Source organism: Ursus arctos, unplaced genomic scaffold (assembly GCF_023065955.2).
Source record: "Ursus arctos isolate Adak ecotype North America unplaced genomic scaffold, UrsArc2.0 scaffold_7, whole genome shotgun sequence".
NCBI classification, from domain to species: domain Eukaryota; kingdom Metazoa; phylum Chordata; class Mammalia; order Carnivora; family Ursidae; genus Ursus; species Ursus arctos.
Window position 1 is genome coordinate 31822815 of NW_026623089.1, and position 25331 is coordinate 31848145.

General features: G+C 35.8%; 1 protein-coding gene across 8 annotated transcripts in view; it reads right to left on the reverse strand.

Annotated features, from left to right (window-relative positions):
* The window catches only part of TBC1D12 (TBC1 domain family member 12), a 125016-nt gene that overhangs the window by 40930 nt on the left and 58755 nt on the right, over nucleotides 1-25331 (reverse strand). Inside the window, exon 2 of one of the 8 annotated variants that reach the window (XM_026481701.4) lies at nucleotides 24795-24853. The exons of 5 other annotated variants lie outside the window; for them this stretch is intronic. The gene's annotated coding sequence lies outside the window, so the exon portion shown is untranslated. Of the gene's footprint in view, nucleotides 1-19808; nucleotides 19834-22876; nucleotides 22908-24794; nucleotides 24854-25331 lie in introns of those variants that run through there. 2 more of the 8 variants (XM_048218842.2, XM_026481703.4) reach the window with 2 other exon arrangements.

The following is a 25331-nucleotide window of genomic DNA, read 5'->3' on the forward strand; positions in this document are numbered from 1 at the left end:
TATGGCAAAAGATTGTCAAATACACCACTAAAATTAAGAATCTATTATTATTTTTCTAATTCATCTGAACAGATAATCCTATCAGAAGAAATGAAGTTAATCTGACATGGTATGTTCTTGGTGGATACCTTTAAATTTCTACAGATGAGCATTTTTTCATACATGTTCAAAGACTTCTACTGAAATTATTTCCAGAAATCTAACAAAGATCAATAACAATTATAGGCTTATAATTTCCAGAATCCACATTATTCCCTTTTAAAAAAATCTAGATTTGATCATCTCTAGGTAACAAATATATTTTTCATGAAATTCTCCAAGGGGCATCTGGGTGACTCAGTTAAGTGCCTGTCTGACTCTTGGTTTCAGCTCAGATTGTCATCTTGGGATCCTGAGATTGAGCCCTGTGTCATGGGGCTCTGTACTCATCCGGAGTCTGCTTGGGTTTCTCTCCCTCTCCCTCTGCCCCTACCCAGACTCGCATGTGTTCTCTCTCTCTCTCTCTCCAATAAATAAATAAAATATTTAAAAAAAAAGAAATTCTTAAAGATTATACAATTTCATGGGCAGATTTCCAAGTCCTTACTGGCAGCTACAGAAGACATTAATTTAAATGAAGAAAAGGAAATGCACTTGAAGTGATCAAGTGCATCACTTACTGGCTGCTTTCCTACCATGGCCTATGATGCTTTTTTATATTATTATTATCTTTTCCAACTCAAAGACTATTTCTCCCTACCGAATCAAACAGTTATAAAATAATAAACTGATGGTTCTATCCCCCTTAAAAATTTGATGGTCTTGTTGAGGCTTAAGCTTCTAATTTGAGATATTACTTTTTAAAAAATTTATATTATCTTAAGCATTTTCTATAAACTCCACCTTGCGTTATGGTTACTGCCAGTGTTTATAAAGGTTTGTATTATTGTTTTATAGTTCTTTAGTTCTACATCTCCCCTTCCATCTAGTAAATCTAAGCTCTGTTAATCTGAGAGCTCCTTTGGATAACTGCACCGGATTTTTCGAGACTTCTTTCGCAAGTTATTTAAGACTGTGATGCTCATTTATATTAACTCCCATCCCAAAGAACTATACGGCTTTTGAGAGTCAAAAGGTCATTCATTTCTTTTTCTTTTTCATAATTTTCTTTCCTAACATCTAGGACATATATGTAAAATTATGATCAATATTTTTTTCTTCGCTACAAACTCAAATGTAACAAATCCCCTTTTCTGCTAATGTTTTTCTTATTAAAAATCATAGATGCTCAACCAACTGAGCCACCCAGGCACCCCATGACTGCCTTTGGCTCAGGTCACGATCCCATGGTCCTGGGATCAAGCCCCTCATCAGGCTTTCTGCACGGGAAGCCTGCTTCTCCCTCTCCTTCTCCCCCTGCTTGTGCGCACGCATTTGCACTCTCTCTCTCTGTCAAATAAATAAATAAAAATCTTAAAAAAAAATCATAGATGTTAGACATATATGAGGGTTGTTTTTTTTTTTAAATCATTTAAATGGCACTTTGTTTTCCCACAATGTGACTTGGTCTCACTGCCAGACAGATACAATGAATATTATCCAATAAAGCATTTCCCATGCAAATAAATGCCAATGCACAGACAGCAAAATAGCACTTCTAAATCAATATATTAACAATATCTACTGACAAAACATATCATGCACTGTTTTAAACATTTAACACATTTGATCCTCGATAAAACCCGGTGAGGCATCTAACTCACAACAGAGGAAACTAAGGCACAGAGATATGCAGTCATTTGCTGAAGGTCATAAATGGCAGACAGTGTAGCTCCAAAGGCTGGCCTTTTAACAACTATTACTTTACTATATTAACAGTCAAGTAGCTATCTACAACAATTTAAAAAAATGAGATAGATAAAATCATTCAGTGGGAGAATAACTGGGATCTTTAAAATGGGGAGATCAGGCTAACAGTGTACTGGTTCAACTAAACATCACAAGAAAAGACCACCAGATGATGTTTCCTGTTATGATGCAGTATGAAGTACATACCACCATTCTTGAAATATTCTTGCCAAAAGAAAAATCAAACTTAAATATGATTAAGCCTCTAGAATTGTGCTCTCCAATATGGTCGTCAAAAGAAGTAATAACCAAATATGTCACATACACTTAAATATATATAGAAAAACAACAAGGAATCTGAATATTAAGCAGTTCTCCTCTGGAGGACTGGACTAAGAATGAAGGGCATTTGTTTTACTCTAATGTATTCGCTATTATTTGAATTTTCTTACAAGCATAAAGTATTTTGTTAGAGATCACTTACATTCATGGTAGATAACTGACAAAGATTTTACTGAAGAGGTTGGATCAGGACTGGGGCAAAAATGATGGGTATTAATTCCATAGGCAGAAAGGACTGGAAAGAACAAGCCAGGGGTGGGGGGAAGCAAAGGCATGGATGAGGAAAACACATTAATCTCACTGAACTTGAAAAAGCATAGGAAATAAAATTGGAAACGTGTAGGCTAAATTATGGAATCTTCCACTGATGAAAAAATTTGGAATTCAGGAACAAACTGGTGAGCCACTAAAAGTCTAGATTAAGGGGGAAAAAAAGGTAGGTTTTAAGTAGGCTCTACACCCAATGTGGGGTCTGAACCCATGATTCCAAGATCAAGAGTCGCATGTTCTACTGACTGAGCCAGCCAGGTACCTCTAAAGCCTAGCTTTGATGAAAGTAGCCTTTTATTAAAAATTAACTGAGTAAGTACACATTTAATATAAAAGGTGACACAAAACGAGGCACCTAAATATCATTCATGTGTCTACCTTACAAATGGGCCTTATACAGAATTGTCATTCAAGTATTTTTCACAAGAAAGAAATTGTATTTCCTGCAATTCCCATCACAGACTCTTAGGATAAAAATGCTTTGAGTTTCTAGAGGGTGATACGAACAAGAAAAGCTAAAAAACATGGTATCAATCCACCCTTATATGAAAATAGTATAGATTTATATATCTGGAATGACTAAAATATTTGCTGAATTAAAGATGCTACTCTAATGTGATTAAAATTACAAATTATATTAGAAATAGTAAAATATTAAGTATCAGTACTTTCAAAATTACAAGATGATACCTCTTAGGATTTTTTAAAAAAATAATTATATAACAAAAAGCCAACTCAAACAGTTTTAGGTGAATTTATCAGTTCATAGGACTGAATATTCCATACACTTAGCTAACTTTGATCTTTGACCAAGAGGTTCACAGCATTAGTCAAGGACTCCACTTCTCTACCAGTCTCTCAAACACCTCCTCCTCCCTGTGTGGGCTTCATCTGGAGGCTGGCTTGCTACTCAGAGAAATGACTGCAGCAATGTGACTTGTCACATCCTTAATGCAACTTTCAGTGATCCTCCACCTGCTCTTCTAGTACCTCTCACAAAAGAGAAGGAAAAAAATCCTTCCTGGAAGTTCTCAGTAAATATCTCATTCCACAAGTATCACAATGACCTGAGAAATAAGCCTTATCAATGAGTCAATCAGGGCCTGTAGCTGAGACAAATCACATGACTCTTTTTTTTTTTTTTTTAAAGATTTTATTTATTTATTCGACAGAGATAGAGACAGCCAGCGAGAGAGGGAACACAAGCAGGGGGAGTGGGAGAGGAAGAAGCAGGCTCACAGCGGAGGAGCCCGATGTGGGACTCGATCCCGGCACGCCGGGATCACGCCCTGAGCCGAAGGCAGACGCTTTAACGACTGCGCTACCCAGGCGCCCAAATCACATGACTCTTAAGTAACTCTTGAGTCAAGGGCAGTAAGGAGATCATAGGGCTCAAGTTATTGAAAAGTAGTTGAAATATATTAAGACTTCATGTAAAAACATAACAAATAATATCTCATGGGTGGAATTTACTTTAATTCCATGTGTATTCTCATGTCATAAAAATCTCCCATGTATTTCTTCAAAAGAAGTTTAATAATGAGCTAAACACTGATAATTTTGTAGGTTATAAAAGAATATTACAATATTAAAAAGCAACTGGAAATATCATAGTCCAAGGAAATCAGTAAATAATGCTAGCTACAGTACATTCACCATCTGAAAATACTGTAAGATTCTCCCCCTTTTCTGCCAACAAAGCTGTTTTAACTGACCTATTTTATAAGTAGTTAGAATCTACCTGCCAAATGTAAGACAAGAAGCATTTAACGTATGGAATGTATTTCTATGGGATGTTGTAATGAAGCCTATTTATTGTTTCTGTAATTTAATTTATTGTTTTTCACTCAAAATATTGTGTCCTATGAAATATGTTACTTTAATTGAGATAACTAAATAGTAGGTGAAACCAATGGGCAGGCAGGAAAATATCTGTAGAATAATTTATTCTACTATAAAAAATTTGCATCAAACAGCCAATCATTCTAAGTCTGATCAAAAGATGGAAGGCAGTTGTTGTCATCTCCTTAAGAGTAAAGTAGAAAAAATGTCTTACAATTCCAAGGTAAAGAGATACTCTGAAAACATAAAGAGAAAAGATGTTTTTCCCCAAAATAATCTCTCAGAAAAGATGTAGCCTATTTGCTAATAGCATCTCTCAGGTTATGGGTGCTTTCTCTCTATTAATTTTGAACAGCAAATTATTATTTGGAGAAGACACATTATCCTGAAATTATCTCAACCTATGCTAGTGTGGAAGGTTACCTGTTGATTAGTGGGGTTTTTTGTTGTTGTTTGCTTAATTGGAGTAGAAAAGGAAGAAACTGAATGTAAAATAAGTAAGGATTCCTGAAGGTATAACCATCTGATAGCAAACTATCACAAAGAGCCTTTAAATATTACCTTAAAAAACAACAGAAAGAGACTTTGCCATAGAGATGATAATTTTATATCTATAGAAGAAAAAGTGTAATGCATTTGGAAATTTATGGCTTAAGATAAAATTTCTCATAGGAAGATAATATATAGAATCAAAAGCACTGTATCTTTGGGGCACCTGGGTGGCTCAGTCAGTTAAGCGTCCAACTCTTGATTTTAGCTCAGGTCTTGATCTCAGGATCATGAGTTCAAGCCCCACGTTGGGCTCCACACTGTGGAGTCTACTTAAAAAAAAAAAAAAGCACTATTAAATATCTTCTACAGCTTGGACAAAAGTGAAAATAATGTGCTCTGGGATCAGAAACCCCAAAACTGGTCACAGTGATCCTGAACATACTGATGTCAAAGATGTAGGCAAACAGTTCTGAATAAAAAAGCACTATTTCTTAATACATTATTTTTATACTGATTTGAATATGTAATTAGAAATTTAGATAAGCATTTTATTTTCACCTACATTCCTAAAAATCACACTTATGTGCACACACACACATATACACAAACTGGCCGAATCTTTAGAAGGATAGGGCAGATTCCCACATGGGGTACTAGGTAATTCATAGCAACTTTCTTGCTAAAAACAGCCTTTGTGATGATCTCTGACAAAGAGGAAACAAGGTAAACCTAGTATCATTCCATTGTGCATGAAGGCTATTCTAGAAATCAGAACAGAAAGGGAGAACTCAAACAAAAACTGGCTGTTAGTTTAGAATGGTTGAGAGGGGCCAAAATTTGTGTGCCAGAGTAGTAGAAAAGAAAGCACTCCATTGAAAAAGAGCTCCAGGAATCTGCATAGGAGTCCTGTTGAGTCTTCAGCTGAATCTGAACCTGTATGTGTGTAAGGCAGAACAGAAGGCAGGGCAAAACACAGCATCTGGGAAAGTTACTGGGGAGCAGTAAGCAAAAATAGTCCCCAGAGCTCACTCAGAGATGAGAAGTATTCACATTCCTACCAACCAAAATGTAAAGTCATCACTGTACACAAAGGACACTCAGGAGAGACCTGAATGTTCAGACCCATCTGAAACTACCCAAGTCAGAAGAGAACGGAAAAAATCTTTAAAATGCAGAAAGAAAAAAATTAAACAATGAGAGGGGAAAACCCTGTTGACTTAGAATTCCATAATGAGATTACAGATCTTTCAAAAATGAAAGCATAACAAGGGTGTCTAGCTGGCTCAGTCGGTAGAGCATGCAACTCTTGATCTTGGTGTCATGAGTTTGAATCCCACGTTGGGCACAGAGTTTACTCAAAAAAAAAAAAAAAGCATATAAAATTTTTTTCAAACAAAAGCTGAGAGAATCTGTTGTCGGTAGACCTGAACTATATTTTAAAGGAAATTTCAGGCAGAAAGAATATATCATTTGAAAACATGAGTTTACACAAAGAAACGAAAAGCACTAAAATAGTAAGTATGGAAAAACATAAAAAGACATTTTGGAAAAGCCATCAAGGACAGACAAAAATAAAGAAGTCACTTAAAAATGTCTAAAGGATATATAACAACTTAAAGCAAACATATCTTCAACATATTAAGGGGTTTATAGCACAAAAATCAGAAGGGAAAGAATGGCAATATACTGTTGTAAGGTTATTACATCATACTCAAATGAATAAAATACTATTTGAGGGTAGACTGTGATAAAGTATCATAAGCCCTACTACAGTAGTCTCAACAGTGTCCCAGAGATGCTTTCATCAGGCCTGCAAAGTCAAAACTGTATTCATAATAGTGTGTCTTTGTCGGTGCATTCACATCAGCTCCCCTGGTGCTAAAGCAACTTAAATAAAACTGTTGGTACTCTAGCACCAATCAAGGCAGACTCCCAACTGTACTACTAGACACTGTGTTCACCGTGGCATGAACTCACAGTTAAAAAACAAAAAGGCAATGCGAGGGGTCTGGTCAGTTTCACTTACAAATGTCTGTGATTAACAGCAAACATTACTAATTCTATTAAATCTTGGCCTATGATAAACCTATGACCTATGATAAAAGAGATAATAAATCTCTATTTTATGTGATATAATGAGATGTATACATAAGGAACTTCTGCTGTACACCAAAGTACAATGGTTGTCCAGAGAAAAAATATTTGTGCAATTATTTGAGTGGTGAACAGGACAAACCTCTTTTATTATGGACACTATTTTTGAATTAAAAGAAAACTGAGAACAAACAATACTTATTCAGACTTGAGTATCTGGCAGATATTTTCTCAAATTTGTACAAAGCAGGCACTCCATCTCCACGGTATTCCTCCAAAAAAAAATATAACCCCAGTCAAATCATGAGGAAATCATCAAACAAACCCAAATTGAGGACCTGACATTATAAATATATATATTTGGTCTCTGGTTCCTGGCACACAGATCCTAAAACCCTTGAAATCTCTGAATTAAGTGCTTTTTTGTATGCTAATGAGATGATAGGTAGCTGAAGTCTTCTGGATATCCTCAGGATAGGGGCTAGTTGTCAGGGGGACCAATCCTGTAATGAGAGGGTTGGATCTTTCAACCCCATCCCTTGACCGCTGGAGAGGGGAGAGGTACTGGAGGTTGGGTTAGTCACTAATGACCAGTGATTCAATCAATTATGCCTACAAAGTGAAGCCTTCATAAAAAACCTTAACAAACAATTCAGGGTGCTTCTGGGTTGGTGAACACATGGGGGTGTGGGAGGGCGATACACATGGAGAAGTCATTGACACTCCATGCCCCTTTCATATACCTTGCTATGTGTATCTCTTCCATCTGATTGTTCATGAGTTTTAACCTTTTATAAAACTGGCAATTCACATCTAGTAAGTAAACCATTTTCCTGAGTTCTACGAGTCATTCTAGCAAATTATCAAACCCAAGGAGGGAATCACGGGAGTCACTAATTTAGAGTTGGTTGGTCAGAAGTACTAGAAGCCTGGACCTGGAATTGCCTTCTGAAGTGGGGGGCGGTCTTGTAGGACTGAGCTCTTAAGCTGTGGAATCTGACACTGACTCCAGGTAAATAGTGTCAGAATTGAATTCAATTGTAGGACACCCTGCTGGTGTCAAATAATTGGTTAGCATGGGGGGGGGGAGAACCCTACACAGTTGGTGTCAGAAATACTGAGGATACAGAGATAATAGTAGTTTCTTTTAAGGAACATGCTGGAAAATACCTGACCAGTACTACTCAAAAGTGTCAAGGTGATAAAAACAAGGAAAGATTGAGAAATAGTCAAAGGCCTCTGAGACAAAGAAACATGATAAGAAAATACAATGTGGTATTCTGGATTGAATCCTGGAACAGTAAAAGGACATATGTAGAAAAACTGGTGAAATCCAAATGAAGCCTGGAGTTTAGTTAACAGCAATGTATCAGGGTCAATTGTCAATTTCTTAGTTTTGACAAAAGTCCAGAATAATGCAAGTAATATTAGCATTAATGAAAAATGAATGAAATTAAACAGGAACTCTCTGTATTTTCTTCTCAACCTTCTCTATAAATCTAAAGTTATTCCAACATAAAGTTTATTAAAGCAAAAAATGATGAAGTGAGCTAGTGATCAAGGAAAGCAACTAAAAGTAATTATTGTCAATAACAAAGTTGACCTTTCAAGTGAAATTGAAATTCTGCAAAACTTATAAATGCCACATGTTTGACAGTTTCCAATAAATTTTTCAGATGAAATCAGTGGTGATATTACCATAATTTTTAAATACTCTATAATACAATATTATAACATTTAAATGATCTGCAATATGGTAAACCAGTATTTTCCAAATGATCAATGTATAAAAAACGAAACCACATAGGGGTAAAAACATCCATTCGAAGTACAAGAGAGACCAATGGATTTTAATAACAGAGATATATTTTCAGATTCCACAATATAACTTACCTTTAAGAAACTACCACTTGATGAGTTTGAGTATCAAAGAAGAATACCCACAAATATCTGAAAAGGCTATTAAAATGCTGTTCCCTTTACAATTGTTAAAAAGAAAACCACAGGCCCAAAATGGAGTCACTTAGACCACACAGAAGCTTGATATCTAACCTAACTGCAGTTTCAACCTGCACCAGAAATGTAGTCTTATTAATCGGTCAGTCAGGAATTTTCTCATCAGCACCAATGAGGTAATCTGTCACGTGGGCCCTCTCCAGCCTCTCCCCCACCTCCCATAAAGGAAGATAAAGTAACCATTGTAAGACCCCTTAAAGGGTCTTCCCTAAAAAAAGCAACTTTTCCTGAAACCATCCTTCCTTTTCTTTTGCTAGTAACTTCATGACCCACCCTCCTTCCTATAAAAACCCTCCATTTGTACAGCTCCTCAGAGCTCCCCTCTACTTGCTGAATGGGATGCTATGCAGTTCATAAATCGCTTACTAAAGCCAAATAGATCTTCACATTTACTCGGCTGAATTTTGTTTTTAAACACTGTCTACATATCTGTTTGAGGCCAGATTTTCTTCACAGATGTACCCAAAACAACATACAGCAAGAAACTGAAAGCAAGACTAGATATATAATCTAGCATTGTTTTATTAAGCCAGACTTCAAAGAGATAAGAAAAAGTAAAACAATGCCACTCTTACTACCAGTTTTTTAAAAATACTTTCTAACATACAGTTAACATAAATGTTACTTATGTTAACATGTAATGACTTTACTACCATTATTTTAAAATAAATTAATAAATACCTCAACATTTCAGTTTTAACTTTGGGTATAATCACCTTAAGCAAAAAGTCTTTGAGGTCATTAATAACTGCAAATCCAAAGGAGTTGTGAAACTAAAACACTTGAAAAGTGTTGGTCAAGTCAACCACTGAAAAACTAAAACAAAGGTTTATCTAATAAGCTAATAATGGAAATAAAATGGAGTACTAAAAATAGTCACTTAATCCAAAATAAGGCAGGAAAAGAGAAAAAAAAGAAACGAAGACCAGATGGGACAATTTGAAAAGAAATAGCAAGATGGTAAATTTAAAATAAGTCACATTAATAATGACATTAAATGACACTCATTTATAAAAAGCTCAGCATATCAGACGGTATAAAAAGATAAAACATGTTATATAAGGAACCCACTTTAAACATAAAGATGAATAAAAAGGAAAAGAACAGAAAAACAGGTACCACGCAAGCACTAACTGAAAGCAAGCTGCAGTGGCTAAATTAAAGTCAGACAGAAACTTCACAGGTTGATTCATCAAGAAGACAAAAACAAGCTTCAAAACACATGTAGGAAAAGGAGAAACAGCAAAGCAGACTGTGGTGGAGATTTTATTATTCCTCTTTCAGTAATTCATAGAATAAACAGAAAATCAGCAAAATTATACAGGGCTCGAACAACACTATCTTCTAACAAGACCTCACTGACATTTATGTAACACTCCCCCAACATCTGCAGAATGCACAATCTTTTCAAGTGCACAAGGAACATTCATTAAGACAAACTATGTCTGACGCATAAAACAAGTCTCAAATTGAAAAAGACTGAAATTGTATGATGTATATGACCATAATGGAATTAAATAGGAAATCATTTCTAGAAACTTCTCTGGCAAATTTGAAATATGTGAAAATTAAAATGATACACTTCCAAATAAACGTTAGTGAAAGAAATAACAAAGAAAAAGAAAAAACATTTGAAATGGAGAAAAATGAAAATACTGAAACTTGTGGAATATAGCTAAAGCATGTTTAGAGGGAAATTTAAGGCTTAATATACTTATATTAAAAAGGATGAAAGACCTAAAACAACGATCCATCTTAAAAAAACTAGAAGAAAAGCAAAAACAAATTCAAAGTAAGAAGAAAGAAGTAGACAATGAAGAGCAAAAATTAATAAAATAGGAAACAAATCAGTGAAACTAAAGTTATGTATTTTAAGAAATCAGTACAATTGATAAACTTCTGGTAAAACCGGTCAAGAAAAAAGAGAAGACACAAGTTACTAAAATCAGAAATGTAAGAGAGATGATCTCTATCCATATCACATATCCAGTAGGCATTAAAAAGATAAGAGAATATTAAGAACAATTTATTCCAATAAATCCAACAATGTAGAGGAAACGTAAAAACCTCTTGAAAGGCATGCTACCAACTAAAATGGACTCAAAAAGAAAACAGAAAACTTCATGGACCTATATCAATTAAAAATAATAAATTTATATTTAAAAATTTATTCAACAATAACAACAACAAACCTCCATGTTTGGTTTATGTCAGCAGTTCTCAACTGCAGTCAACTTTGGCCCCCGGGGAACAGCTGGCAATACCTAGAAACATTTCTAGTTGCCACAATGCGGGGTAGGGGTGGAGTGTGGCTATTGGCATCTAGTGGGTAGGGATGCTGGTAAATATGCTACATTGCGGAGGAAAGTCTCCCACAACAATAATTACATGGCCTAAAATGTCAATAGCACTGAGGTTGAGAAACCGTCTTTGATAATTTCACTAACAAGTTCTACCAAACATGTACGGAAGAAATAATACTAATTCTACACAAATTCTTTCAGGAAAGAAGGGGAAGAAATCATTCTCAATGCATTCAATGATGCCAGCATTATCAAATACCAAAATTAGACCAAGATATTAAAAGAAAATTACAAACCAGTATCCTGAATGAAAATCCTTAACAAAATATTAGCAAATTGACTTCTGGTTTCTGGTCTAGCATGGAAGAAGCTTAGAAGTTGCCACTCCATCCTAACAGGTAAAAAAGTCAAACAAACTAAAAAAAATCAGTAACTTTTCTTGGAGCTATCAGGGAAGTAAAGTCACAGGGTGAACTGTGCCCCCCAAAATGTAGACAGATAGGAGGATATAAAGAAACATAGCAGAGAGCCATGAGCACAAACCTCTGTGGGAACAAATGCCAGGGTAGGAAAACATGAACTATAATTCTCTCATTGAAAAATTGCTGGAGGCACAACGTGGACAAGTCTGAGAGCTAAAACTACAAGAGGACCCAATCCCACATACTTTTGTTGAGTTTTACCTCCAGTAACTCTACCAGGTCTAGAGTGAATATTAGAGAAAAATCCCCTCATGCTTCTAGCAGTAAGAGGGGAAAGAAACTATTTTTTTTTAATTTAAATTCAATTAACATACAGTGTACTATTGGTTTCAGAGGTAGAGTTCAGTGATTCATCAGTCTTACATAAAACCCAGTGCTTATCACATCATGTGTCCTCCTTAATGTCCATCACCCAGTTACTCCACCCCTTTTCCCCCCAGCAACCCTCAGTTTGTTTCTAAGTTAAGAGTCTCTTATGGTTTATCTCCCTCTCTGATTTTGTCTTGTTTTATTCTTCCCTCCCTTCCCTTACGATCCTCCGTTTTGTTTCTTAAATTCCACATGAGTAAAATCATATGATAATTGTCTTTTTCTGTTTGACTTATTTTGCTTAGCATAATACCCTCTAATTCCATCCACACCCTTGCAAATGGCAAGATTTCATTTTTTTTTTTTTGATGGCTGAGTAGTATTCGATTGTGTATATAGGCCACTTTGCTTTTTTAAAGATTTTATTTATTTATTTGATAGAGAGAGACCGCGACAGAGGGAACACAAGCAAGGGGAGGGTGAGAGGGAGAAACAGGCTTACTGCCAAGCAGGGAGCCTGATGCGGGGCTCGATCCCAGGATCATGAACTGAGCCGAAGGCAGACGCTTAACGGCTGAGCCACCCAGGCACCCCTATAGACCACTTCTTTATCCATTCACTGTTGATGGACATCTGGGCTCTTTCCATAGTTTGGCTATTGTGGACATGGCTGCTATAAACACTGGGGTGCAGGTGCCCCTTCGGATCACTACATTTGTATCTTTGGGGTAAATCCCTAGCAGTGCAATTGCTGGGTCATAGGGTAGCTCTATTTTCAACTTTTTGAGGAATCTCCATACTGTCTTCCAGAGTGGCTGTACCAGTATGCATTGTCACCAATAGTGTAAGAGGGTTCCCCTTCCTTTGCATCCTTGCCAACATCTGTCATTTCCTGACTTGTTAATTTTAGCCATTCTGACAGGTGTGAGGTGGTATCTCATTGCGGTTTTGATTTGTATTTCCCTGATACCGAGTGATGTTGAGCACTTTTTCATGTGTCTGTTGGCCATATGGATGTCGTCTTTGGAGAAATGTCTGTTCATGTCTTTTGCCCATTTCTTAATTGGATTATTTGTTCTTTGGGTGTTGAGTCTGAAAAGTTCTTTATAGATTTTGGATACTAGCCGAAAGCAACTATTTTGAAATACACTAGAGCATCTGTTTTCCTTAATAAGGCCTGCTCTCAGAAAAAACTATTTTACCAGGGCCTAACCTGTTGAGGTTTTTATCAGAGCCTAACTTACCTGGGGGGAAGGAAATACTCAACTCCAGCCCACTCTAGCCATCCTCTCCCACTTAAGGGGAGATGGAGACTAAGACACACTGGTGAAGTTCACAATCCAAAGACACAAGATCACCAAAAGACTGAGATTTAATCATAAGAGTATAGAACTTTCCCTCCCCAAACCACCTTACTACTATATTACTAAGGGCCTGTTTACTACTGTCCCTTTTACTCGGCACATTGTGTCCACTGTTCAACAAAAAGTTATAAGGCATAATAAAAGGCAAAAAACAGTTTAAAGAAACTGAACAAGCATCAGAACCAGGTCAGATATGGCAGAAATGTTAGAATTAGTAGACAAAGAATTTTGAAATACTATGATTAATATGCTAAAGGTATTAATGAAAAAAGTAGACAACACGCAAGAACAGATGGACAATGTAAGAGAAGTAGAAATTCTAAGAATGAAAAAGAAATGCTAGAGATAAAAAATAAACCTACAACAGAAATGATATGCTTTTGATAGGCTCATTAGTAGATGAGACTACCTACTAGCTGAGGAAAGAATCTCTAAGCTTGAAGACATCTCCATAGAAATCTCCAAAACTTACATAGAGAACAGACTGAAGAAAAAACAAAACAAAACAGAATATCCAAGGACTACGGGACATCTACAAAAGGTATATATGTGTAATGGGAATATCAAAAGAAGAGAAAAAGGAGCAGAAGCAATGTTTGAAGCAATTATAACTGGGAAGTTCCCCAAATTAATGTCAACACCAAACTACAAATCACCAAGCAGAATAAATGATCAAAAAAATATGCCTAGGCAAATCATATTTTAACTGTAAAAAAAAACAAAAACAAAGCAAAATATCTTGAAAGAAGCCACTGAGGGGGAAAATAATCTCTTTTCCTATAGAGAAGAAAAGAATTACATTCAACTTCTCAGAAACCACGCAAGCAAGAAGAAAGAAATATCTAAAATGTTGAAAGAAAAAAAGGCACTGACCTAAAATTTTGTATTCTGTGAAATGATCCTTCAAAAGGAAATTAAATAAATAGAAAAATAAAGATTTTTTTTAAAAACCCACAAAAATTGAAGGAATTTGCTACATAGATCTACCTTGCAAGAAATGTTAAAAGAAGCTCTTTCAAGAGCAGGAAAATGATATAGATCAAAAACTTGATTGTAGGGGCGCCTGGGGGGCTCAGTCATCAAGCGTCTGCCTTCGGCTCAGGCCATGATCCCAGGGTCCTGGGACTGAGCCCCGCACTGGGCTCCCTGCTCAGCGGGAAGCCTGCTTCTCCCTCTCCTACTCCCCCTGCTTGTGTTCCCTCTCTCACTGTGTCTCTCCCTGTCAAATAAATGAAATCTTAAAAAAAAACAAAAAAACAAAAACGTATACAAAGAAAGGAAGAGCATCAGGAAGGAAAAGGTAAAATAAAGATTTTTATTTTTATTATTCTTAATGATCTAGCAGGTAACAGTTTGTTCAAAATAATGATATATTCAATTACAAATGCACTTATATATGTGTATTTGTGTGTGTATATATACATACATCTATAAGTATATGTGCTTATGTACAAGTGAAACAAATGACAACAAGAATACAGGGGATGGAAGGCGGAAATTTATTTGTTTAAAGATTTTTATTTATTTCAGAGAGAGAGAGAGAGAGAGAAATGCATGGTGGGGAGGTGCAGAGGGAGAGAGAGAAGCAGACTCCCCGCTGAGCAGGAAGCCAGATGCGGGGCTCAATCCCAGGACCCTGAGACCAGGACCTGAGTGAAAGGCAGATACTTAACCAACTGAGTTACCCAGGTGTCCAGGAATTTGTTTTTATTATAAGGTATTTGCATTATCTGTGAAATAGTATATGTTATTTGAAAATGAACTTGGATTAGTTGTAAATGAAATCATATTGCCAGCTCTGGCAATCACTAATGAAATTTTTAAAAGAAGTATAACTGATATGCCAAGAATGGAGAAACTGGAATCAATAAAAATTCTCTATTAAAACAACCAAAGGCAGCAAAAGATTGGAAAACAAAAAGAGGTACGAAGAACAAGGACTACAGATAGAAAACAGTAACAAATATGGCAGACGTTAATTCAAACAACATCAATAATCATTTCAAATATGAATGGTCTAAACATACCATTTAAAGGAATGGGATCAAAAAATAAGAGCTAATTATGTCTGCAAGAAATCTACTTAAATATAAAGACACATATAAATTAAATGTAAAGGGACAGAGGAAGACATACATGCTAAGACATAAAGAAAGCAGGATAGCTATATTAATTTCAGAAAGAGCAAACTAACGAGAAAGAAAAGTTATCAGGGATATGAAAGGGGGCATTATATAATGATAAAGGGGCCAATATTCCAAGAAGACATAAAAATCTTTAATGTGGATGCACTGAACATCAGAGCATCAAAATACTGAAGTAAAAAGTGAAAGAACTATAAGAAAAAACAGATGAATCCACTATTACACCTAGAGGCTTCAAAACCCACTATCAGAAATGGGCAGATCCAAGAGGCAGAAAAATCAGTAAAGACATAGCTTCTAGCCAGGCTAAGAAAAAAGAAAAAGAGAGAGAGAGAAGAGACAAAAACTACAAATATCAGAAATGAATCATGGGATATCACTACAGATCTGATGGTCATTAAAGGAATATTATGAACAACCAGATGCCCATAATTTTGTAACTCAGACAAAATTGAACAACTCCCTAAAGATACAATCTGCTAAAACTCATACGAGAAGAAATAGATAATCTGAAAGGCTTATTATGTGTTTAAAAAAACGGAATCAACAATTATAGCCTAATAAAGGTGGAGATAAATGAAAGGAAGGATGGCAAGAAAGGAGAAGCAAGAGAGGGAGAAAGGTAGGGAAAGAGAGAAGGGGGAACTGAATCAATAATTACCTTCCAAAACAGAAAGCACGTGGCTCAGATGGGTTCATTGGTGAATTCTAGCAAACATATAAGGAAGAAATGATATCAATTTTCTAATCTCTACCAGAAGACAGAAGAAGGGGGAAGCATCTGCCTTCAGCTCAGGTCACAATCCCAGGGTTCTGGGATTGAGCCACACGTCAGGCTCTCCATTCAGTGGGGAGCCTGTTTCTCCCTCTCCTTCTGCGTGCCTCTCTCCCTCTCTCTCTCTGTGTCAAATAAATAAATACAATTTTTAAAAATTAAAAAATAATAAAATTTAAAAAGAAAGAAAGAAACTCAAAGTGAGGGCTGCTGGAGGGGAGGGGAGGGGGGATGGGGTGGCTGGGTGATGGACACTGGGGAGGGTGTGTGTTGTGGTGAGCGCTGTGTATTGTGTAAAACTGATGAATCACAGACCTGTATCCCAGAAACAAATAATACACTATATGTTAATAGAAAAAAAAAGAAACAAACAAACTTATCCCAAAGCAATTATCAGAGATATAATGGGATACAAACACACACACTCTTTTTTATAATAGCAAAAAAAATCTATACCTAATATCATCTGATGGTGAGTAACTCAAGGTTTTGTTGCTAAGATCAAGAACAACACGAGTATGTCCCCTGCCACCATTGTTTGTCAATATTATATAGGAAGTCCTAGCTCATGCAATGAGACAAGAAAAGGAAATAAAAGGTATACTGATAGGGAAGGAAGAAATAAAAAGTGTCCTTGTTTGCAGATGCCATGATTATCACTGTAGAAAATCTGAAAGAATAGACAAACTCCCGGAACCAACAAGAGATTATAGCAAGGTTGCAGGATACAAGGAAAGTCAATTGCTTTCCTATATGCCAGCAATAAACAAATGGAATTTGAAATTCAAAACACATTAACATATTAGCATCCAAAATAATGAAATACTTACGAATAATTCTAACAAAATATGTACAAGATCTACATGAGGAAAACTACAAAACTCTGAGGAAAGATATCAAAAGAACTGAATAAATGGGGAGATATGCCATGCTTATAACTAGGAAGGTCAGTATTGTCAAGATGTCAGTTCTTTCCAAATTTAAGATTCAACACATCCCAATCAAAATCCTGGCAAGTTATTTTGTGGATATTGAAAAAGTGGTTCTAAAGTTTATATGTAGAGGCAAAAGATCCAGAACAGCAAACTCAATATTGAAGGAGAAAAATAAAGTTGGAAGATTGATACTACCTGTCTTCAAAACTTACTATAAAACTACAAGAATCAAGATAGTGTGGTGCTGACAAAAGAGAAATGTATCAATGGGAGAGAACACACAGTTCAGAAGTAGACCCACATAAATATAGTTAACTGATCTTTGACAAAGGGGCAAAGACAACAGAATTAAACAAAGACAGTTTTGTCAACAAACGGTGAATAACTGGACATCCGCATGCAAAAAAATGAATCTAGACACAGCCTTTACGCCATTCACAAAAGTTAACTCAATAGACATAAAAGTAAAAACAAAACAAAACAAAACAACCCAACTATAAAACTCCTAGAAGACAAGAGTAAACCTAAATGACCTTGGTCATGGTGATAATTTTATTTTGCTGTAACACCAAAAGTACAAGCCATGAAAGAAATCATTGAGAAGCAGAACTTTATTTCAATGAAAAACTGCTGCTCTGTGAAAGATGCTGTAAGAAAATGAGAAGACAGGCCACAAACTGGAAGGAAATACTTGCAAAAGATCCATCTGATAAAGAACTGTTAGACAAAATTCATATGAAAAACTCTTAAAAGTCTACTGAGTTCTGTTCTTATTGTTATACATATATATTAAAACTTTACTTATTTTTAGAGAGACAGAGAGTGAGAGAGCATGAATGAGCAGGTGGGGGGGGCAGTGCAGAGGAAGAGGGAGAGAATGTCCAGCACTCTCCCTCCCTGCTTAGCACAGAGCCCGACAATGGGACTCAATCTCACGACTCTGAGATCATGACCTGGGCCAAAATCAAAAGGCGGACACTTAACTGACTGAGCCACTCAAGTGCCCTGTTCTAAAATGAACAACCCAGTTAAAAAATGGCAAAAGATCTGAAAGAAGATATACAGATGACAAGTAAACATAAGATGCCCCCCCCTCATATGTTAATAGGGAATTGCAAGTGAAAACAACAGTGAGATGTTGTTTTCTCCGACCTATCAGAACGCTCAAAATCCACAACACTGACAATAACAAATGCTGCATGTGGAGCAACAGGAACTCTCATTCACTGCCAATGGGAATGCAAAATGGAATACCCAGTTTGGAAGATAGTCTGGCTGTTTACTACAAAACTAAACGCACCTTTACCATATGATCCAGCAATCAGAATCCTTGGCATTATTTACTCAAATGAAATGGAAATTTATATCCATAAAAAAATCTGCCTGTGGATGTTTATAGCAGCTTTATTCATTAATGAATAAAGTGAAATTATTCCATATGATACTATAATGTCATTATACATTTGTCGAAACTCTTAGAATTTAAAAAAAAAACCACCAAACTCTTAGAATGTACAACACCAAGAGTACATCCGAATGTAAACTATGGACTTTGGGTGATTATGATGTGTCAGTTTAGATTCACTGATTGTAACAAATGTACCACATGATGGTACAGGATGCCAACAGTGGGGGAAGTTGTATGTGTGTTGGAGCGGGGGACAGGAGCTATATAGAAACTTTCTGTACTTTCTGCTCATTTTTGCTATGAATCCAAAACTACTCTAAAAAAGTTTATTAAAACAATATACATGCAAACCAAATTCAGCAACATACAAAATGGATAATAACTTTGACTAACTGCGAGTTTATCCCAGGAATGAAAAGTTGATTTAACAATCAAAAAATGTTTTCAAATTAGTAAGAAAACTGGCCAAAACAGATTGCCTCTGAGCTTTGCCTCATTTTAATGGATGAAAAAACAAGACAGCTAGCACCATCAGGTACCTGAGAGACATAAATTAAAATCTCTCAAGGATGTTATCACCTTAGCCTTCAAATTGTTTTCTACATATGGTGTTCCAAATATATCCAGTACCCAAGCAAGGGTAACTAGGCACACAGAGATAAAACAGCATCTAACAAAAACCAGCAGAGGGGTGCCTGGGTGGCTCAGCTGGTTAGACATCCAACTTTTTTTTTTTTTTTTAAGATTTTATTTATTTATTCGACAGAGATACAGACAGCCAGCGAGAGAGGGAACACAAGCAGGGGGAGTGGGAGAGGAAGAAGCAGGCTCATAGCAGAAGAGCCTGATGTGGGGCTCGATCCCAGATCGCTGGGATCACGCCCTGAGCCGAAGGCAGACGCCTAACCGCTGTGCCACCCAGGCGCCCCAGGCATCCAACTTTTGATTTCAGCTCAGGCCACGATCTTGGGGTCATGAGATCAAGCCTCATGTGGGACTCCATACTTGGCAGGGAGTCTGCTTGAGATTCTCTCTCCCTTTCCCTCTGCCCTTGCCCCTGTTCATGCTTGCAATGTCTCTCCCTCTCAAATAAATAAATCTTAAAAAAAAAAAAACTAGCAGAAATGATTTTCAATATAAACAAATCTACAGAATTTGCAGACAGGGGAGTTATCAGACACAGGCTATGAAACAACTATACTTACTATGTTAAAGGAGATAAAGGCCAAGCTTGAAATTTCAGCAGGGAACTGTAAACTATAAAAGTGATATAGCAGATTTGAAAAAGAACCCACTAGAAACATAAGAATTGAAAAACACAAATCTGACATTAGGAACTCAATGTATGGGACTGTATTTTTAACACATTCTCTAGGTAATCCACTGTATTTAGGAACCAGAATCATAGACTATTAAAATAAATCTTAATGTCCTTGTTTGTCAACCCACTTTTTTCTAATTTAGCTTCTATAATGCCTTCAGAATTACTTTGCTAATATATGAATTTGATGTCTCAGTACCTTATTTAAAAGTATTTTGGGGGACCCTGGGTGGCTCAGTTGTTTAAGTGTCTACCTTCAGCTCAGGTCATGATCCCAGGGTCCTGGGATTTAAGTTCCACATTGGGCTCCTTGCTCAGAAGGGAGTCTGCTTCTCCCTCTGCCTGCTCTCCTTGCTTGTGCTCTCCCTCTTTGACAAATAAATAAAATACATACATACATACATAAATTAATGGGTTTTTCTTACAGTATTTTGGATAAAACCCAACTCTCTAATCTTGTGGCTAATGACCTTTCACCATCTATCCTATATCCCTGATATAGTGGCCTACTAACTAAACAATTCTTATGCATTTCTGATTGCTCATTCAATTTTCTTTCTGGAATGGCTTTCCCCATCTCATCAACCTTGTAAACTCCTACCAGTTAGTATACTTCAGAACACAACTCATACATCATCTCTGAACCAAATTATTCTTTCATATGTACTCTTCATACTTTGCTCACAACTCTACTACAGCACTCAAAATCATTAAAATTATATATGAAGCTATGCCTCCCCCCACAGTTATACTAGAATAATTCAAAGGCTAGGACTCATATTTATTTATATTCCAAGAACCTGAACCATACCTATTGTATAATGCACAGTCAATGTATGTTGAATAAATAATGCATTTATTGAAATAAAAACCAGACAATCTTAGAGAAGATCAAGAATTTTGTCCTTCAATTTCTGCTAGAGAAAAAGCTTAGAGTTTGCTAACATGAGGTCACATGGTAAGCTGGGAGCAGAATGGTATTCTGTCACACTCTGATGCTTTGGGCTCTGCAGCTAAAGGTATCTACCAAAAAGAAGGTGACTAGGATGGAAATGTGAGAAAAGATCAGACTATAGGTTCAAAGGCAGAGTGGCCAGAGTCTTTGAATAGCTTCTTAAAGAAGTAAAATACTGGAAGTGGGGAGAGGAAAGAATAAAATAGGAGCTTCTCTCCCAAAGACAACGTGAAAACCAGCATAGCCTGACACATAAACTGACTTGACTTGGAGTTTCAGTGGACAGTGAGAACACCGTTCCTAAAGGAGTTAATGTTAAAGCTGCATCAATCATATTTCTACATGCTGTGAATAGTTTATAGACAGCCAGAATAATGTTTCCAGAAATGAAGTAATTCCCCACGCGGACCTCTCTACCACCTCAAGACCATGCCTGCCCACGATAAAGAGGCTCTCTTACACAACTTGATCAAAGAGCCAGGGAAACCGTCATGCTTGGAGTAGAGAGGATAAAGCCAATTATGATGCCTTTACTGATTCTAAATTTTATTCCAGAATCTGTGAAGTAGGAGAAATAAAATCCATTGCATAACTCAACCTTAATTGAAACCTTGAGGCAAAACATTTAATCGCCCTTTGGCACACAGGAATACCTTAGTAAACTTCATTTTGGTAAAGTTATTAGCACAATTTTGTTTGTCCAGTCTAATTTGATCCCTAACATAATATACAAGTCTGACATAAAGACAGAATGAATACAACTTTTAATATAACTTTGATACAAACTGTATTTACAGAATCAAATAACAGGTAGTCAATATTTTCAGACTATAACCCTTTTCCAAGTCTCTGTCTCTGATGATAGCAAAAAACTTTCCTCCAAATCCCACCCAGTTCAACTTGTGAGAACTTACTGCTTTTATTCTTTTAGTTTTCTTTAGCCAAAGTAAGTTTCTTTTTTAAAGCTTATACTTTTCTCCTCTTCAAGAAGCACAGGCTGAGCTATTATGAATCCCTCTTTCAACTTTCAGACCATACAAATTAACTTTTATGAAATCAATCTATTCACACATAGGAAAGACAATAATTTGTCATTAACTATAAAACAGTTAAATGAGATTGCCTTCTCAAGGTGACATTACACTGGGTAAAAAAAGGTGAAAATAAAACATGCAAGGGTCTAACAATTTTAAGGACTTTTCAAATATAAATTCTGAAAACAGTCCAGCCCCTCCACAATTTAACCACAAATAAGGAAGTAGGTACTTTTTGCACTACTCAAACTTTACATCAAAAGTATCTATACTTAAGCATAATTAAGCCAACAAGTTGTTTTCAAATATTCTAATACTACACACACCAATCAAGTTATTAACCAGAATATTAAGCCCTAACACTTTTCACAATGTTATATATTTAAGTACTGCTCACAAAGCACACATATTCTAGTCCTTTTCATAATGTCATTGTTCCTGCAGTAAAACATTTCAAAGGCAGTGGCTTAACTGAGGAAAGTGACCTATTCTTTTAGATTTTTAAGACATTTTGAAGTGCTCAGATTAAGAAATCAGTAAGTAACTTAAAAGTTTTTTCCCTTACCTATCAAAAGTTATGTGAAAGTGTTTCAACCTCTCAACTGAAACTTTACTCAGAAAAAGACACGAGTGATGAAAAGCTGGAAACATCACCTAAGTACTACAATCTCATTTTCTTATTTAAAAATGCAAATATAAAAACAGTATCTAGCAAAAAAAGATCCGTCAGTTTGACATAAATAGGGTATACTCAATCTAGTATGGAATCATGTTACAATTATACATCACATGACTCATTTGTAATTTTTCTTATTTGCAGTTTGGAGGTCAGAAGACAATGTAGCTACATTCCAACTCTGGCCAATTTATTTAGAAAAAGTAAAAACTTAGGTCAATTGAATTACAATATAACTGAAATACTATTTATTATTAATAGATGCAATTTTTAACATCATGGCTCACCAACTGGTTCAAAAGGCCACAAGCAGGAATTTCACACCTGCAAGAGAACACATGTGATAATCCTCATAAAATAATATTATGAATATTCATGTGACTTGGGAACTGATTTAAGTTAAATGCCAAACGTGAGTCAGTTTGACTTTGCTTTTATCCTAAAAGGATTTTTATGTTGTTTTATGTTAACATGAAAAGCACTAAAATGGATCAGATCTTTAATAAAATTTACTATATTAAAATTTTTAAAAAATATTCAACCTACAATATCTTTCACTTATGAACTTCATGTATCTCTGAAAAACTATGGGTGCAAAACATGTAAAGATAAATAAAGCAAAAAAAATTATATATAGTGACATTCTGCTCTTGAAATGAGTTAAAAAAATATATAACACCACATATGTAAAAAATATACACACTTAATTATATGTGCTTGCACACAAAAAATTAATTTTAAAAGGCGTAAAAATGTGAAGGGAAAGTGAAAGGAAACATATCTTCCTATAATGTTTTACATTTTATAGAGAATGTAATCATGTGTTAACTGTGTAATAATTGAGAAAGAAAAAAGTTTGTAAATAAAACCCTACTTTTCTATATAGTTACTTTATAATCTTACAAATGTCTTTCCACTAAAAAGAAAATTCTGGCCCTATAATATATTCATACTTAAGAATACATCAACTCCTTTCTGAATATCTGCTTTAAAAAATTATTATTCTATGAAATACTCTCCATCCTCTAATCTCTCAATAAATCTTACTATTTTGCCACTCAAAAAGCAAGTAAGGAATCCTTAGAAAGCCCAGCGGAATGTACTTTCCTTTTGTATTTTTAGCACTGCCTCACTTTTTCAGGCACTTTTACACTGGAATTACTAGCTCCCTTCATTTTCTACAGCCTGAATAACATAAGGCCCTGCCCTAAAACATGAAAGATGTGTCCTGGGGCGCCTGGGTGGCTCAGTCAGTTAAGCGTCTGCCTTTGGCTCTGGTCAAGCACCACGTCTGGCTCCAAGCCCAGTACAGAGTCTGCTTCTGTACCTCTGCTCTGCCCACACCTCCCCACTCACAGTCTCCCTCTAAAATAAATAAATTAAATTAAAGAACGAAAGAAAGTTGTGCCCTAACATTCTTCATGTCTTTATACCTTCATTTTTGATTACTGACTCTTAACATATAATATTCATTCAAAAGAAGTACATGGTAAAGGACCTCAAACATACTTTTATATTCATATGTTTTACAGAGTTTAAAAGTCAGGACTGTGAAAATATGTTTTCAAGTGGGAACAGAGATACAAAGTTATAAATTTACTGTTACCAATAAAAGAAAATCATGCCCACCTTGAAAATGACAACGGCAGGGAAGAGGAGAGCAAAGTCAGACAAACGGGGAGGAGAGGACATACACAGAAACAGGGAAAAAGAAAGCAGAGAGGCAGAAACAGGTTCCATCCATGGGCAGACACATATTTTGAGTGTGGAAATGGACCAGAAGAACAAAGACTTCACTATCTACCACACCTCCCAGAAAACAAACGACCATAGGTACGCTAGTACCTATACATCGCAGGAAAGTTCAAAAATGACAAGTAGCAGGTAGGAGATATCATCACTTGTAAAAGGACTACAGAGGAGAGCAACTGCATTTCAACTCTACTCCCTCTTCCCACATGAAAATAGGAGTTGTTCTTTCCCTGACTACTCATCAAATTTTCACACTATATGAAAGAGAATGTGATGTCTTAGTTTTCCAAAATGAAAATAGCTAATTAAAAGTATACAGCATATAAGTAAGCAGATAATTACCCAACCAGTAATTTATTTGGATACTTGTCGCAGAATGTTAGTTTACATAAAGATATAAAAGTATGCACATGCATATTTAATGTAAACGATCATGAAGTCAAGAATACAAACCTTCAATAGCAAGACCACTGTTTTGCCTCTAGAGGGCGAACTTGGTCTTCTGGAAAACTCTAGACAAGAGAAGTTACTTTCAGACTTTACAAAAAAAAGTTAAAATTTAAGATGTTGAGATAGCAAAAATTCCCAAACTTTCTTGGTTAACAGTGCCCTTAGCGTAGCATTAATTTTTTTATGGCTCCCCCTAAACCAAAAGAAATACCTAAGTATTCTGTTTAATAAGTAGTTATGCCCAACAATTTAATAAGGATTTATGTCCTAACACTTAGTATAGTCACTTGAAAAAATAATACACATAAATTGAAGGGGAAAAGGTTTTCATTCTTAAATAACCACAATTACTAATTAGACATGTATGCTTGTTGTCCACTGCATAATTTCACAAATCTTGAAATCAGACGACATGATCACACTCGTTTCCTGTTGAACACTGATTTTTGCACAGTAGCTGATTTTCATCACAGCAACCTCAGAAAACCAGATTTACAAAGATATGATGCCACAGAAAAAAATATAGTGCCATTTAGTGTC